This window comes from Triturus cristatus, chromosome 11 (genome assembly GCF_964204655.1).
Source record: "Triturus cristatus chromosome 11, aTriCri1.1, whole genome shotgun sequence".
Lineage (NCBI taxonomy): Eukaryota > Metazoa > Chordata > Amphibia > Caudata > Salamandridae > Triturus > Triturus cristatus.
Window position 1 is genome coordinate 95,983,455 of NC_140594.1, and position 15,064 is coordinate 95,998,518.

At 53.2% G+C, this 15,064-nt stretch overlaps 1 protein-coding gene across 1 annotated transcript in view; it reads left to right on the forward strand.

The window, feature by feature from the left end:
* LOC146783302 (allantoinase, mitochondrial-like) overlaps window positions 1-15,064 on the forward strand; it is a 1,087,389-nt gene that overhangs the window by 399,827 nt on the left and 672,498 nt on the right. The gene's annotated exons all lie outside the window — the stretch shown is intronic.

Genomic DNA, 15,064 nt, shown 5'->3' on the forward strand with positions numbered 1-15,064 from the left:
TTGCATTAAGACATGGGGGTGAAGGCACGTTTTTGTACATGACAGCAGCTAATGAACAGCCAACACTGTGAAAGAGTGGCAGCACACACCACCACAGCAGCAGCGCAGACACAGACACTACACCCAATGGGTGCATGGAGATCAGTAACAAACTCACATCAACAAACCAAGGGCCATTCAAAGATCTGCTAAAAGTGTGTGCCTAGGAAGCTGGGCTGAGGTGACAGCGGGCGACACACAGAGGGAGGGAGAGGGGGAGAGAGAGGGAGGGATACACAGGGAGACGGACAGAGGGAGGAGGCTGACACAGGGAGGGAGGGAGAGGGGGACAGAGAGGGAGTGAGAAAGGGACACACAGGAAGACCAATTCAGCCTTGTGGGGTGTGGGAATGTCTGCACGTCAGCAGGTGGACTGCGTGCATGTAGACGAGGGTGGCCAGTGCCTCAATCCCCCTCTCTTCTCCATGGCAAAACACAGGGCCATGTCTCAACCTGTGCACGAGCACAACGCCAGCTACCTGCATCATATAAGTGTGTGGAACAACTCCATGTGCCCACGTACAGTGCAACACGGAAGGCGCCAATGCATGGCTCGCCACACCTGCTCACTCCACTGCTGACTGCAGTCACAATTGACGCAGCAAGTAAGACTGTGCCACACATAGGTAAAGTCTCAAAAGCTGTGGCCAAGGGACATACCCATGCACAAGTGCACTGTGAGTGGAATGCAAGACATATCCAAATTCCCAGAGGAAATGTGCCAACTTTGAAACGAATGAAACATGGATGTTGCATGGAACATAAATAACATTGTCTCTCTCACACACAGGTCAACGTCGTGGATCACCCCCCAACACTGGGGGAGGAAGACTCACAGGACCCGGCTCTGCGGGAGCCCGATCCCACCGGCAGCGACGACTCTCACCACTCTGTGGACGACCCCGACCAACCTGGCCCCTCTGGTGTCCAACCACCTGCAGCACCTGCGTCAGGTACAACTGGGCCAACCACCACCCCCACTCCTGCCACATCCCAGGAGACACCAGGATCCGTGCCCCACCACCACAATGCAGCCAGGCTCACCAGGAGGGACACGGTGTACCGGGCACCCAGGAGGAGGCAGGCGACAACGCTAATGCCACCCCTCAGGGGTTCCGGAGACCCGATGTGCCCACAAGGGCAGGCCAGGTGCAAGTGGGCAGGGGGGGTGGGAGTGGAGGACGGCGGAGGCGCGAGCCTGACCAGTTGGCTGCGGAACCGGTATATTCCCATTTCAGAAACATCCTGGACACATACCGGCAGGACACCACGGGCATGGCCCAGGTTGTGTCCATCCTCGAGCGGATCAAGACCCAGCAGGCCCAGCAACATGCGGAGCAACATGCCTGTCTACTGCGACACCAAGGGCGGATGGAGGACAGATAGGCTGAGCTCGTGACGGTGTTCACGGGAATTCACAGTACACTCCGTCGGATAGCCGACAACATGGGCAACCCTCCCTGTGCCACCAGGCGTAGAACATCACCACCCACAGGGAGGGATCAGGAGGAGGAGGATACATCCGACGGAGCATCCCAAACATCGTCACAGCCTGCTTCTGAGGGTTCCCGCAGGAGGGCGGGTCGTCCACGGAAAAGACCGTGCGGGTCGGCGCAACAGCACCATCTCCCAGGATGCCTGGCACCTGGCCCACTGGACCAACAGCAGCACATCAGCAAAAGACATTCTCTGCCACATGGACTTGCTGGTCACTGTCTGACCAATGTTGACAAAGACTGTGGCATGGACTCTGAGGATTTACAATGGCAAGGACACCAACTCCCCTAGTGAACTTTGGATTCCACACACCCGGAAAGCCCCTCATGTCATACCCCCCCCCCACGTACCCCAACAAAAATAAAAAGTTACACGATAAAGAGATGATGCCTACATTTTGCATTATTACCTTACATGTGTCTTGTTAAGTCTAACCATGCCTGAGTTCCCATATGACTTCAACCATCCACACCCTGGGGCCTGAGTCTGGCACAGGACACACATGGGTCACAATGTATTAGGCAACACAGACATGGAGCACCATACACACCCTGGGCTTCATCCTGGACTCCTCCCTCTCCATGACCAGACAAGTCAACGCCGTGTCCTCGTCGTGCTTCAACATCCTGCGCATGCTACGTAAGATCTTCCGGTGGATCCCCACCAAGACCAGGAAGACGGTCACCCAGGCCCTCGTCACCAGCCGTCTGGACTACGGCAACTCCCTTTACGCCGGAACCACCGCCAAACTCCAGAAGAGACTCCAGCGGATCCAGAACGCCTCAGCACGACTCATCCTGGACATCCCCCGTCACAGCCACATCTCCGGACACCTGAGAGACCTGCACTGGCTCCCGGTCAACAAGAGAATCACCTTCCGTCTCCTCACCCACGCACACAAAGCCCTACACAACCAAGGCCCAGGATACCTCAACAGCCGCCTCAACTTCTACGCTCTCAAACGCCAGCTTCGATCGACCGGCCACGCCCTCGCCACCGTCCCCCGCATCCGAAGATCCACCATAGGGGGACGGTCCTTCTCCTACCTCGCCGCCAAGACATGGAACTCCCTCACGACCCACCTCCGCCTGACCCAGGACCACCTCGCCTTCAGGGAACAACTCAAGACCTGGCTGTTCGAGCAGTAGCAGACCCCCCTCCCCTAGCGCCTTGAGACCCTCTGGGTGAGTAGTGCGCTATATAAATGCCTTGATTGATTGATTGATTGATTACACACCTGTGATGGGCCCAACCAGCTGAGGGGGTGGCCGCACAACCGTGCTGACAGACATATTGAGTACAGCGACAGCCATGCGCAGAGGTCAGGGATCATGTGGAGTGTCCTGGGGGGCACCCAGGTATGTGTGGACAGGTGGCAGAACCATGTCCTGCAAGCTTGAGTCAGGTGGATGCAGAGAATGGTGGCCTGGCCAACGTTGGATGCATGGGGATGGCACATGTCACAATACCCACACATTCATGGACATCATGCACAATACACAGTCTAATCCCACACAAACAGCTTGCATCTTGCTACTCGACACATAGCCACTATCACGGAAAACCATGCTAGACACCAGCATTGACTTAGAAGAGGCACCTTGGAGGCATAGGGACACCTTTATTATTCATGTATTCTGAAAGGCAGAGGCAACTCGGAGTACACATAAACAGGTCATGTGGAGTAACATGTGGGTCCAACACTGGAACCCCCCTTCTGCAGCACAAATGCGTGATAGCCATGGAACTGGCACACAAGTGTCGGCTAACAGCTAAACACCCCCTGCTGCTCACGGAGGGGCTGCCATACACCATTGATCCTCTGATGTGAAAGTCCCACACCATGTCAAGCCAATGCAAACCGTATGTGTCCGAGGGCAGTGTTACACACATTGATGCCATCATCACAATCCACTATCCCATCACAGATGACTGTCAACAAGTCTGACCATCTATTCAGGTGTACCCAGCTCCATGTCATGTGTCCCATGGTGATGCGACATGTCTGCAGAGGAACCAAACATCGACAGGGGCAGTGTGCACACATCGGAAACAACAGCCACACCCAATACACCCCTGATGCATCCCTTACCCTAAGGAGACTTCCAAACTTGTCCGTGCGTGTAACGCTGAGTCAGCACACGATGACGTGTCCATGAGGAATAGCAGTGCCACAACAATGCAACCAGCAGACGGCATGCGCAAGTACCTGGGGATGAGAGACACACGAAAAGTCAGCCACAAAAAGCACAGCCACCTGCATGTGCATGTACTCAACACATGTAAGGATGACAACATGCTAGGTCACAATTATGACTGGGGAAATACACTCATCACTGGCACCATCACTCCAGTGACACATCCACACACACCTCTGACTCACGTGGCATACATGCAGATGGACACACACATCGCAACACATGCCACACGGGGACCAATGCGTGCACACACAGACACTGGTACTCACCACTAAGCAAAGAAGTCGCGTATGAGCCGACTCCGGATGTCCTCCTGCGGAACCACATCCTCCACATCACTAGCCCCATTGCCAAGCCCTTCGTCCTCCACGGGTGGATGGTCCTGATCATCTTGATCCAGGATGAGTGGCACAGCTTTCTCAACTGCCATGTTGTGCAGCATGCAGCAGACCATGAAGATTTTGCAGACCTTCGCCGGGGCATATGGGAGGGCGCCGCCGGTCTTGTGGAGGCATCTGAATTGGCTCTTCAGGAGGCCAAATGTCCTCTCTATCACTCGCCTTGTCCGGCCATGGGCGGTGTTGTAGCGGAGCTGGGCCGGCGTGATGGGGTTGCGGAGAGGTGTGATCAGCCATGGCATGTTGGGATAGCCAGCGTCCCCTACATGGAAACCACATGGACATAAGTAGGACAGGAGAAGCGGTCGTGCTGCAAGTCTACGCAAAATACAGGACAGACAGAGTGTACCCACCAACAACACATGCTCGTTCGTTGCGCAGCTGCGTCATCATTTCAGGCACCCTGCTACGCCTCATGATGTAGGCATCGTGTGCTGATCCTGGAAAACGAGCACAGACATGTGAAATCACCATGTTGGACAGACACACCACAAGGGCATTGATGGAGTGGTAGTGTTTGCGATTCCTGTACGCTACCTCCTGTGCCTGTGGTGGTACCAAAGCCACATGTGTCCCATCTATGGACCCAATGACATGGGGCATCCCTCCCAGGGCATAGAATCCACGCTTGACCCCAGTCAACAGTTCAGGAGTTGGGAAATGGATGAACTCATCCAGGTGAAGCAACATGCCCTCTAAGAAATCATGCAGCACATGGCTGAACATGCTCTGGGACATGCCACCAACATGAGCTATGGTATATTGAAAGGTACCCGTGGCAAGAAAATGTAGGGCTGCCATTACCTTCAGCTTGGGTGTCAGTGCCGTAGGATACCTGTGCAGCGGTTGCAGGTGTGGTGCCAGCCTTGCCGTCAACTCCTCAATCAACGGTTGGGGGAAGCGGTAGCACCGTATACAGTCATTCTCCCGCATGTCAGCCAAGTCCAGAATTGGTCGGGGAAGAGGCGGCGCTCTGCAGTAATTTGGAAGTGACAAGGAAGAGTGAGTGCACTACAACAACAATTTATTTGTACTGGGCACATGTTAATCTGTCAATACACATATGCTACATACGGAGTCAGGTATGTGCCACATGCCCTGGACACGTATGGCTGCCAGGTGACACTCCTACCAAGACCCAGCTACACACGGAGATTGTGAACCTCCACATGCCATGGCATGGGATTAGCTGTGTCCCAGTGTAAGTGAACAGCCAGACGCAACACAGGAGTGACATACATCAACACATCAGCAGAAGTAGGATGTCGATTCCAGAGACAGGTAGCGGAACACTAGAGCCACAGGTCACATGACATTACACTAGGACAGACCAAACACCCTGCCAATAAGGTGTACATGTAATGACTCACCACACATACATTGAGAGGATGCAGACATGTCCTTGTTACGCTACTCCGTGTCCCATGCATACATACGCACCTCACATCCGATACCACATGTGGCCTGGTGTGCGTAACTGTGTGCCATGTCTATCTACACACAGACACATGTTGGTTGCTGCAACAGCTGATGCTTTTGAGGGAGCACCAACATCAAGCTAATGGGAACACACCACACATACATGACAGACACATCGTGCACCGTGGGTAGTCACATGTCTGGTGTGGTAACCCCTGTAGCGGGCATCAGGGGACACTTGCGTGTGTTGTTGACTGTGCCATGCCAGTGACGCTCATCCCAAGTGTGCAGTACGACATGCACACATGTCAAAGGAGTGAAGGGCATGCCTGGCACACATTGCACCGTCACACATAACATCAGTACACATCTCATCATACATCTGTTGCCTTCTCGAATCAGGAGTAATGTGCCACATCACAGCCTTTCACACCTGTGCCCCACACATGTAGTACTGCCCAGACAATGCCTTGATGTCCATCCATGGACAAGTATGTCAGCTCTATTCCTTCCTGTGTGCTGCCTGTCACCACTGTGATGTGTGAAAGGCACCGTACATTCGCTCAGAGGGCCTGTGTACGTTCCCTATCACTATGGGAGTGCTGCCGTATGCGTGCCCATAGTGATACGGACCGTACACACGCCTGTACGCTCACCATCACTATGGGTAGCATACGCGAGCACACCCATAGTGATAGTGAGCGTACGCGCGTGTGTACGGTCCGTATCACTATGGGTGTGCTGGCGTATGCATACCCATAGTGATACGGACCGTACATGCGCCTGTACGCTCACTATCACTATGGGTGTGCTCGCGTATGCGTACCCATAGTGATAGTGAGCGTACAGGCGCGTGTACGGTCCGTATCACTATGGGTACGCATTAGGGGTGGGCAGAATTTGCGTAATCGTGTTACGCAAATCTCCGCGAAACGGTAAAAAATCTCCGCGAACACGCAGAAATTCCGCGAACACGCGGAATTGCTTGTTCGCGATGCTTTTTTCCTGTTCACAATCGCTGTTTGCGTGCTCGGGGAGAAATATCTCGCGAACATGCATTTTGAGAACGCGAACAAGCAAAAAATTTCGCGAAGTTGCGGAAAGCAGAATTTTGGGCTATTTCGCGTTCTCCGCGGAACGCGAAATTCCGCAAATTCCGCAAATTCCGCGAGCGGAACGGAATTTACCGCCCAGGCCTAGTACGCATACGCGAGCACACCCATAGTGATACGGACCGTACACACGCCTGTACGCTAACCATCACTATGGGTACGCATACGCGAGCACACCCATAGTGATGGTGAGTGTACAGGCGCGTATACGGTCCATATCACTATGGGTACGCATACGCGAGCACACCCATAGTGATAGTGAGCGTACAGGCGCGTGTACGGTCCGTATCACTATGGGTACGCATACGCGAGCACACCCATAGTGAAAGTGAGCGTACAGGCGCGTGTACGGTCCGTATCACTATGGGTACGCATACGCGAGCACACCCATAGTGAAAGTGAGCGTACAGGCGCGTGTACGGTCCGTATCACTATGGGTACGCATACGCCAGCACACCCATAGTGATAGTGAGCGTACAGGCGCGTGTACGGTCCGTATCACTATGGGTACGCATACTCCAGCACACCCATAGTGATACGGACCGTACACACGTGCGTACGCTCACTATCACTATGGGTGTGCTCGCGTATGCGTACCCATAGTGACACGGACCGTACACGCGCCTGTACGGGCCGTTGCTATGCATTTGGGGTGCCCTAGGGCCCCGGAACGCACCGTACCTGTGTGTGAATCTCCAAATTACATAGGGGACACATGAGGGACAAGTATAAACGCCTACATGCATGCTGGTTGTCATGGAGACCAAGTTTAAAGTTTGAATTTTTTTCTGCAGGTGCACAGCAAAAGTCAGTTTGAATGAATCTACTTTGTTGCAATGTGGTTCTGGAGTTGACATCATGCTCAAGAAAAAAAAGAATGCAAACCCACTGACTGTGCTAGGTTTGAAGGGATTGGAGGAAACATAGGATGCAAATGTGAGTGACCAATCGCTCTGTACTCCTGTGCATGAAACAGGCCAGCAAGGCAGATATAAGGCAGCCAGGTCCCATGAGAGAGCACTTGCCTGCACATCTTCGGATTCTACGACCCAGCTGCTGCTGCTGATTCCCTGTAACCATGTCAAGGTCTGTGGAGAGGGCACAGCCTTTCACCCTGGAGGATAACCTGGCATTGCTGGATGTGATCCTCCCACAGTACCCCCTGCTGTATGGGCGACCAGGGTATCAGGTGAGTGCAGAGTCCACTAGCACAGACTGTGTCCCTTTTTTGTGACTGTGACTTCTGCCATTGTGTCCAGGTGTGACACACATGCAATGTACTGTAGGGGGGGTCCCAGGGGGGGATTGCCTGATGTCTCCCAGCCAGAGCATGCTCTGGTGCATGTCTGCCGTCCTCACTTGCATTGTGTTTACTGTGACAATCACTGCATGGTGCATGCCACATTCTGCCTGTCTTATCCTCCTGGGAATGTAGCCTCTACAGTCCTCATGTGATTATGTGGTCAGCCCAGTGTGACAGGTGACTGTACCCACAGATGTGTGTTAGTTCTGTGTACCTGTGCTGAGTGTCCACATGATGTGTTCGTACCCTGGACATCGGTGTGTGTGTAAGTCCCCTGTCATGTGGGTGGGTGCATATGTGGAGTGTAGCACCCAAGCTGCATGAGGGATGGATATACCCTGCCCATGTGATGTGAGCAGGGAGCAGTGCTGTGTGTCTGACGTGCAGAGCCAGCCCCACACCTGTGAGCCCCCCCCCCTCTAGTGGCACATGTGCAGAGTGAGGTTTGTAGCTGCATTTGGCAATGGCAGGTGAATGTCCTGTGCCTGTGTGTGTCTGTGTACTCTTCTGAGGTAGCGTCAGTGGCCTGTGGCACGTGACTGCTTTGAGGTGCTGCACATAATCCTGGTGTAGCTTATGATGCACAGTGTGAGCCTGGATCATTGATTGTGTCGTTGCCCTCATTCCACCTGTGTACTTTCAATTGCACGTACTGCTTTTGCCCTTCCCCAGAGGATCATGTCTCTATGACAAAGGTGCAATGCGTTGGATGCATACTATGCCTTGTTGTAACCAGCAAATTTGTTCTAATATGTGTCTCTGTGACATGTGCCAGGTGTATTGATGTAGTGTCACTTGTTCATCCTCACAGGTAGGCACCTCTGCCAAGAAGCAGATCTGGATGAACGCCGTCAGTGCCATGAGGAGGACGGACGGTCGCAAGTGGCGCCTGTCCCAGGTGAGAAAACGCTGGCAGGATATCCGGTGCTGGACGCAGAGGATCGCACGGGTCCTGCTGGGGGACACACCTGAGACCCATAAGAACCGCGGGCGCCGCCGTCTGACCCACATCCACAAGTGTGTGCTGGCGGTGGTGTTTCCAGACTTGGAGAGGCGCTTACAGGAGAAGCAGCAGCAGGAAGGGGGTAGGTACATGTGTGTTTGTTGTGTGTCACCAGCATTTGTAAGTGCACAGTTGCATGGATACACTGCCAGGGTTTAAAGGTGCTGTGCAGATCCGGTTACCCACAGTATAGTGGTGCTCTCCTGCCTCCCTTCCCCTCCTTGCAATGTGTTCCCTGGTCTGTGTGTAGTCACTCCTTCACAAGGTTATGTAGGCTGGCACTTTATCCACGTGAACAATGCCTGTAGCATCATGTGTGGGGGTGGTATGTAACAGGTCCTTGCCTGTGCCCTGTCCAGTTCAGTACTTATGGGTTCCATGTCAGTTGGCACTGATGCTGAGTCCAGACATGGGAGTTAGTCTCTCAAGTGTCATGCCTTACAGCACGCATGTCCTATGTTGTGGCCTGTGACATGATGTTCATGAGTGTGCGATACGCATAGTGCAGTGATGGTGGTGTGTGTTGCAGTCATTCCCATTCAGGACCATGGAGTTGTGTGGCCACTACTGTCCCCTGGGGCATATTTTCATAGGTGTCATGTGTGTCATTACAAAATGTGGACACTCTCAGTGTCTGCAGCATAGGTTGTGCTCTGTGCCATTGTCCCCTGGCACCATGTATATTGACGTAAAATGTAGTACAAGTGTCCACTGTACAGCCTGACCTGATTTTCCTTGTTCATACTCACGGTGGCCAGTGCCTGTGTGTCTTGTTACAATCATCTGATGATGCACATTTGTTCATGATTATTTGGACAGGCGCACCTTGGGTATTTTGTGTCCAATCTTGCATTTATCCAGCCCATGTGTATTTCACCCAGACTAAGAGATGTAAGTGCTTCCTGTGTTTCAACAAATTGTCTCATGTAGGGGGTGGTTGGTGCGGGCAAAGCCTACATGTCAAAACCAGAATTCTCCTTGCTAGGTCTGGCCAGTGTGTGATGTTTGTCTGGACATACACTCAAGGTGCAGTGAGCCAGTCATGGTGGGCATGTTTTCAGTATTACCTATGCAGCATGTGCCTCAAGTTCATGGATATGGTCCCTGCTCATCCCTATTTTCGGAAACGCTGTGTGGTGCAGATGCAGTGCTAGATTGTCCCCAGGGCCTGGCTCCTCTGTCAAACTCCTTTTCATGTCATTTGCTATTGTGTCATGCTCTCCATGGTTTTTCAGTGGCATGGTGGGTCAACCAACTGTGTGTTGCATGCCCTACATCTATCTGTACCTTGTTTTGTAGATGTTACTGATCTTTCTTTTCAGGCTAAGCACTGTAACCTATGTAGATTGGACTCATGTGACATATGTATACAGGTGTATGATTAATTGCTGTCTCTTCACCTTGCCCACAGCATCGTCGGGGGACACGGAGGGAGACATGAGCACAGACGGAGCGGAGGGACCGAGCACCAGTGCCAGCATTGACATCGTGGCTGGCACATCGAGTGGAACTGAGGCGGAGGAGAGTGAGGCCGAGGACCTGTCCACTGGCACGACAGAATATGAAGCTGACGGGTCCGAGGATGATCTCTCCGAGTGGGCGGAGGCTGCACCAGCAGCTGACAGCAGCACAACATCTGTCCCCCCCCTCCATTGCCATCAGCCGCCTCCCACTTGCTCGTGTCCCTTCCCAGCGTGCCCGGTCACCACATGTCTCCTTCCTGCCAGGCACCGCACCCCCTGCCCCTGTCTCCACTGCTGCCGCCAATGCCGAGTCTGTGGACATCCAGCGGCAGTTGCAGGTTGGTCAGGCTGCGATGCTTAATGTCCTCCATGGCCACAGCCAAGTGCTGAACAACATAGAGGCATACTTGGAGGGCATTTTCTCATCGCAGGCTGACCAACGCAACTTGCTGAGGTCCATTGACTCGACACTGACTGCAGCAGTGGGTCTCCTGCAGCGCTACGTCCAACCCCCTACCCCTGACCCATCCACACTTCCCACTCCCATGCCTGTCCCACGTACACCCAGACGTCAGCATGCACCCACCACAACAGACACAGGCACCACACCAGCAGGGAAGGTCATACGCACACCACCTGGCACGCACACACAGTGTGAAGTAGGCACACCCACTGGGTTGGGGGGCAAACGTAAGACACGCAGCCAGAGTGGGAGTCCACATTCCACCAAATCCACTCCCTCCAAATCCCCTCCCCTCAGCTCTCCTGGCCACATATCCGGCAAAGACTCCTTCATGGCCGCTCTGTCCCTGAGCCCCACTGTGACACCAACCCGCAAGCGGTCAAGGGAGTCCCCGGTCAGGGTGGTTGATTCCCCCCCCCCTGTCCACACCCTCCCCCAGTGGCACTGCGACCCATCCCTCTGCCCCCCCCCCTCCTTGGGGCCTGTGGTTCCTTCGGGTGCAGGGGAGTCGCTGGAGGACCTTGCTAAGGTGTGCAGCGACATCCTGGCCTCCGCCTTTGGCCCTGCCCCACCCCCTGTGGTGGAGTCCTCCATCCCTGTACCCACGACGCCTACCCTTCGCCCTCATGTCCCTGCGGTGCCTGGTCCTTCCCCCCCACATGATGCCCTCCCCGCTCTGGAAGACGAAGGAGTCTGACTGTGCAGGCAAGCTAGGGGACACGTGTCCCACTGTGTCCCCCACCTGGATTTAAACTTTGGATTGCCCTATGGGCATTGTACATTTTGAACTTTCAAGGGACAAACTGATTTTTGGATGCTGAATAAAGCAATTTATTTTTCCTTAGTACACTACTGTCTGTCTGGTACTGCTGTTGGTCGACCTGCCCCATTATTTTGGGTGGTGATAATGTGTTGGGTGTGTGGGAATTGTAGTCTTGTGCTGGTCATAGGGTGGATCCTGATATCTGTGTGCCATCACAAGCTGTTGGCTACATTACTTTGTTCATGTAAGCAGTTACTGCATGGTGACATCGTCCCAAGGTGTGTTCCTTCCTCTGTGTAACCTGACATCTTCCCTGTAGGGTCTTTCCAATATGTGGTGCTGAGCTGTGTCTACATTGGCTGGGTGTGTGACGGACTCGTTAGACTTGGGCCATGCATGCTGAGCGATGTCTCCACCTGCATCATTCGTGGCGTCCTTGGTGGTCACTGTACTTGTGTATGTAGACTGTTGTCATGACTTCATGTGTACATGTTTTCTTTTTGGCGCTATGCATGTGTATACTCCCAGCCTCGCACACATGTGGTACATGTACTGCAGGATCTTTGTGCACCTGACTGACATTTGTGGGCATTGGATCTGTGGGTACTCCACCCTTTTCTTTGCAGGGGCACTGCTGTGAGTGTTAGGCACCCACCCCTCCTGTGTCTGGGCACTGCTGGGAGGACTCTTCACACACCCCTCTTATGACTGGGCACTGCTGGGAGTGTTAGGCACCCACCCCTCCTGTGTCTGGGCACTGCTGGGAGGACTCTGTGTGAGAAGTTGGCCTGATGTATGATGTCACTAGTTCTAGTGTACACCTTATATCAGTCCAAATACCCTTATGGTGATTGGTTGTAAAGTCAACCTTATAGACCAGCTATCCTAGTGGTAGCATGGACAAGAGCAGTCTTAGGCTAAACTCTGAATGGCATGTGAAGCCAGCTGTGATACCATATATAATCCCTTGAATACCAAATGAAAGGACACCACAACAGATATATATATAAAATAAAGTGTATTTATTCTAGTCAAACCCTCAGCACTCTTTATGAGATTAGAGGTAAGTACAACACAGTCTTATTTAAGCATACATTAAGTCACACAGGTAAGTAATACAGTTAGGCCCTAGGGGCCACGCAAACCATATACTAAGTAAGTGGTATAAGAACCACTGTCACGGAAATAGAATAGGCCTAGGCCTAGGGAATCGCTGGGGCTACACTACACTAGCGTTAGTTAGGAAGTGGGAGGCCCACGGGATTCGTGTGCAGAGTGGAAACACTCACGCGTAATGCGTAAAAGTCAATAGCAATAGTACAGTTTAGAAAACGGTAGATTTAGGACACTTCCGGAGTAGCTAGGAAGTTGAGACTTGAAAACTAGACACTAGGATAGTCACTATCCTGATGAGCACCGGAGTACCCAAGTTACCTAGCCCACAGGCTGCGGGTGCATAGGGGTGAAGATGCGTCGTTTTCGTCGTCGACTCCTATGGATGCCTGAAGAAAGATGCTGACAGGCAGTCAGTGAAGAGTGTCCGGTGGATCCCAAGGCTGGGATCAAGAAGAGAAGAAACCTGCAAGCAGAAGGGACAGAGTCAAGGTCACTAGCCAGTGACCACGTGGAACCAGGAAGGAACCAGGCGATGTCGTGAAGAGTTGCAGGTGAAGGTGAAGCTTGTCGCTGCAGCCAGGAGGACCAGGAAGCGTCGAGGGCAACCAGGACCAGGAGGCGAGCTGTCCCACGATGGCTCTTGCTGTCGGCGGCGTCGAAGTTGGACTAGGACTCACCAAGCCTTGGCAAGCGGAACCCACGAAGAACGAAGGACTTGCTTCTGGTGCAGACCAGGAAGGTCTGGGGTGCTTCTTCTTTGCAGAGAAGCGGGAGCCAGTCTGGAGGAGCCAAACCAGCGCAGAAGATTTCAGGGTGCGTCGTCACAGAGGCCACTAGCCAGCGGGCAAGCAACCGGACAGACGCGGCAAGCAGGAAAATGCTGAAGGGCCCCACGCAGGACTCGTGGAGTGTGGGGGGCTGATCTTCGGTGCAGATGGTGCTTGGGGTTGGGGCTTCTCAATCCCCGGTGCACAACTTCGAGGGTACCTCAGAAGCTGCGCTGTAAGTTACTAGCCACTTTTCCCAGGTAGCCGGTCCCACGTCGCTCGTCGCCTCCACGGATCTCAGCTCTGCTGCAGATGTGGATGAGGGTCGGAGAAGTCTGGAAGTCAAGGCTCTGGTCGGGCTCTGCAGTCGGTTCCTCGTAGAACGGTCGCAAAGCAAAGGGTAGTCTCTTGATGGTGCCTGTTTGCACAGGGTAGCCACTCCTTGGCTACAAGGGAGATTCTTCAGTCTTCTTCTTTCGTCGAATGTCGAAGGTCCAGAGTTTCTGTTCAGTTTTGCAGGTTCAGGATAATCTAAAGTCTTGAGGCCCAACTCCCACTCTTATACTAATCTGGGGGGCTGGGATACCTGCTAGGTCACGCCTTATGGGTGGGACCTGGGAGGGGGTGGTTACACCCACTTCCCTTTGTCCAGTTTCGCACCAGAGTTGGGGCTGGAGTGCCCCAGCGCCGGTTTGAACTGGACTATGCAAGGAACACCTTGTGTGCCCCAGGCATGTCTCATTCCTTTCAGCCCACCCTGCCCCAATACACTAAAGGCTGTCTGGGGAGGTGCTAGCACCTCCCCAAGCAGGAAACCTATTGTCCAGGCCTCCCTGGCTGGGATCACTCCCAGCTGCAGGAGGTCAGACTTGTGTCGTGGCAGCAGCATCCATTTTGTGATGCTGAGGCTTTGGTCAGAGGCTAACAGTTGAAGTATGATTTTAACATGTCTTTCCCTCTAGAAGGGGGGAATAATATTCTCATGTCCAGAAATGGCATGGGGGTATTATTCCACAGTGTTAGACACCTTACATGACATGTTTCGATAAAGCCAAACCATAGCTACCATAACCGTCTAAGATTATAAGGCACTTTAAGAGTATATGGTAGGCTATATCATAGAACAGCTATAAGGACAAGGTTCCGAAAGCTGCAGACAGGCTCAGCTCATGCTAGAGCCCCATCTCACATGTTACCAAGCACTCTGCCTCCAGGATTGTTAAGGCCTGCCATAGGAGTGACTGATAGGTACACATGTGTCTATATGTAAGTTAGGTATAGGAATACTACACCTAAGCAAGGGGTGATTACACGACCTTGCCCCAGCTGAGCGACCAGCCAGTTGTGTCAAAATGGAAGGCCAGGCCAGGGGTGGCATAATACATGCTGCAGCCCCTGGTAGGCCTAGGGTACACCTATGCCCTGGGTACCTAGGGTACACTGTACAGGGGCCAATAAGGTGATCCTATCCAAATGGGTTATGCACCTAAAGTACATGGAGTCCATTTTAAAGAGAGAGCAGA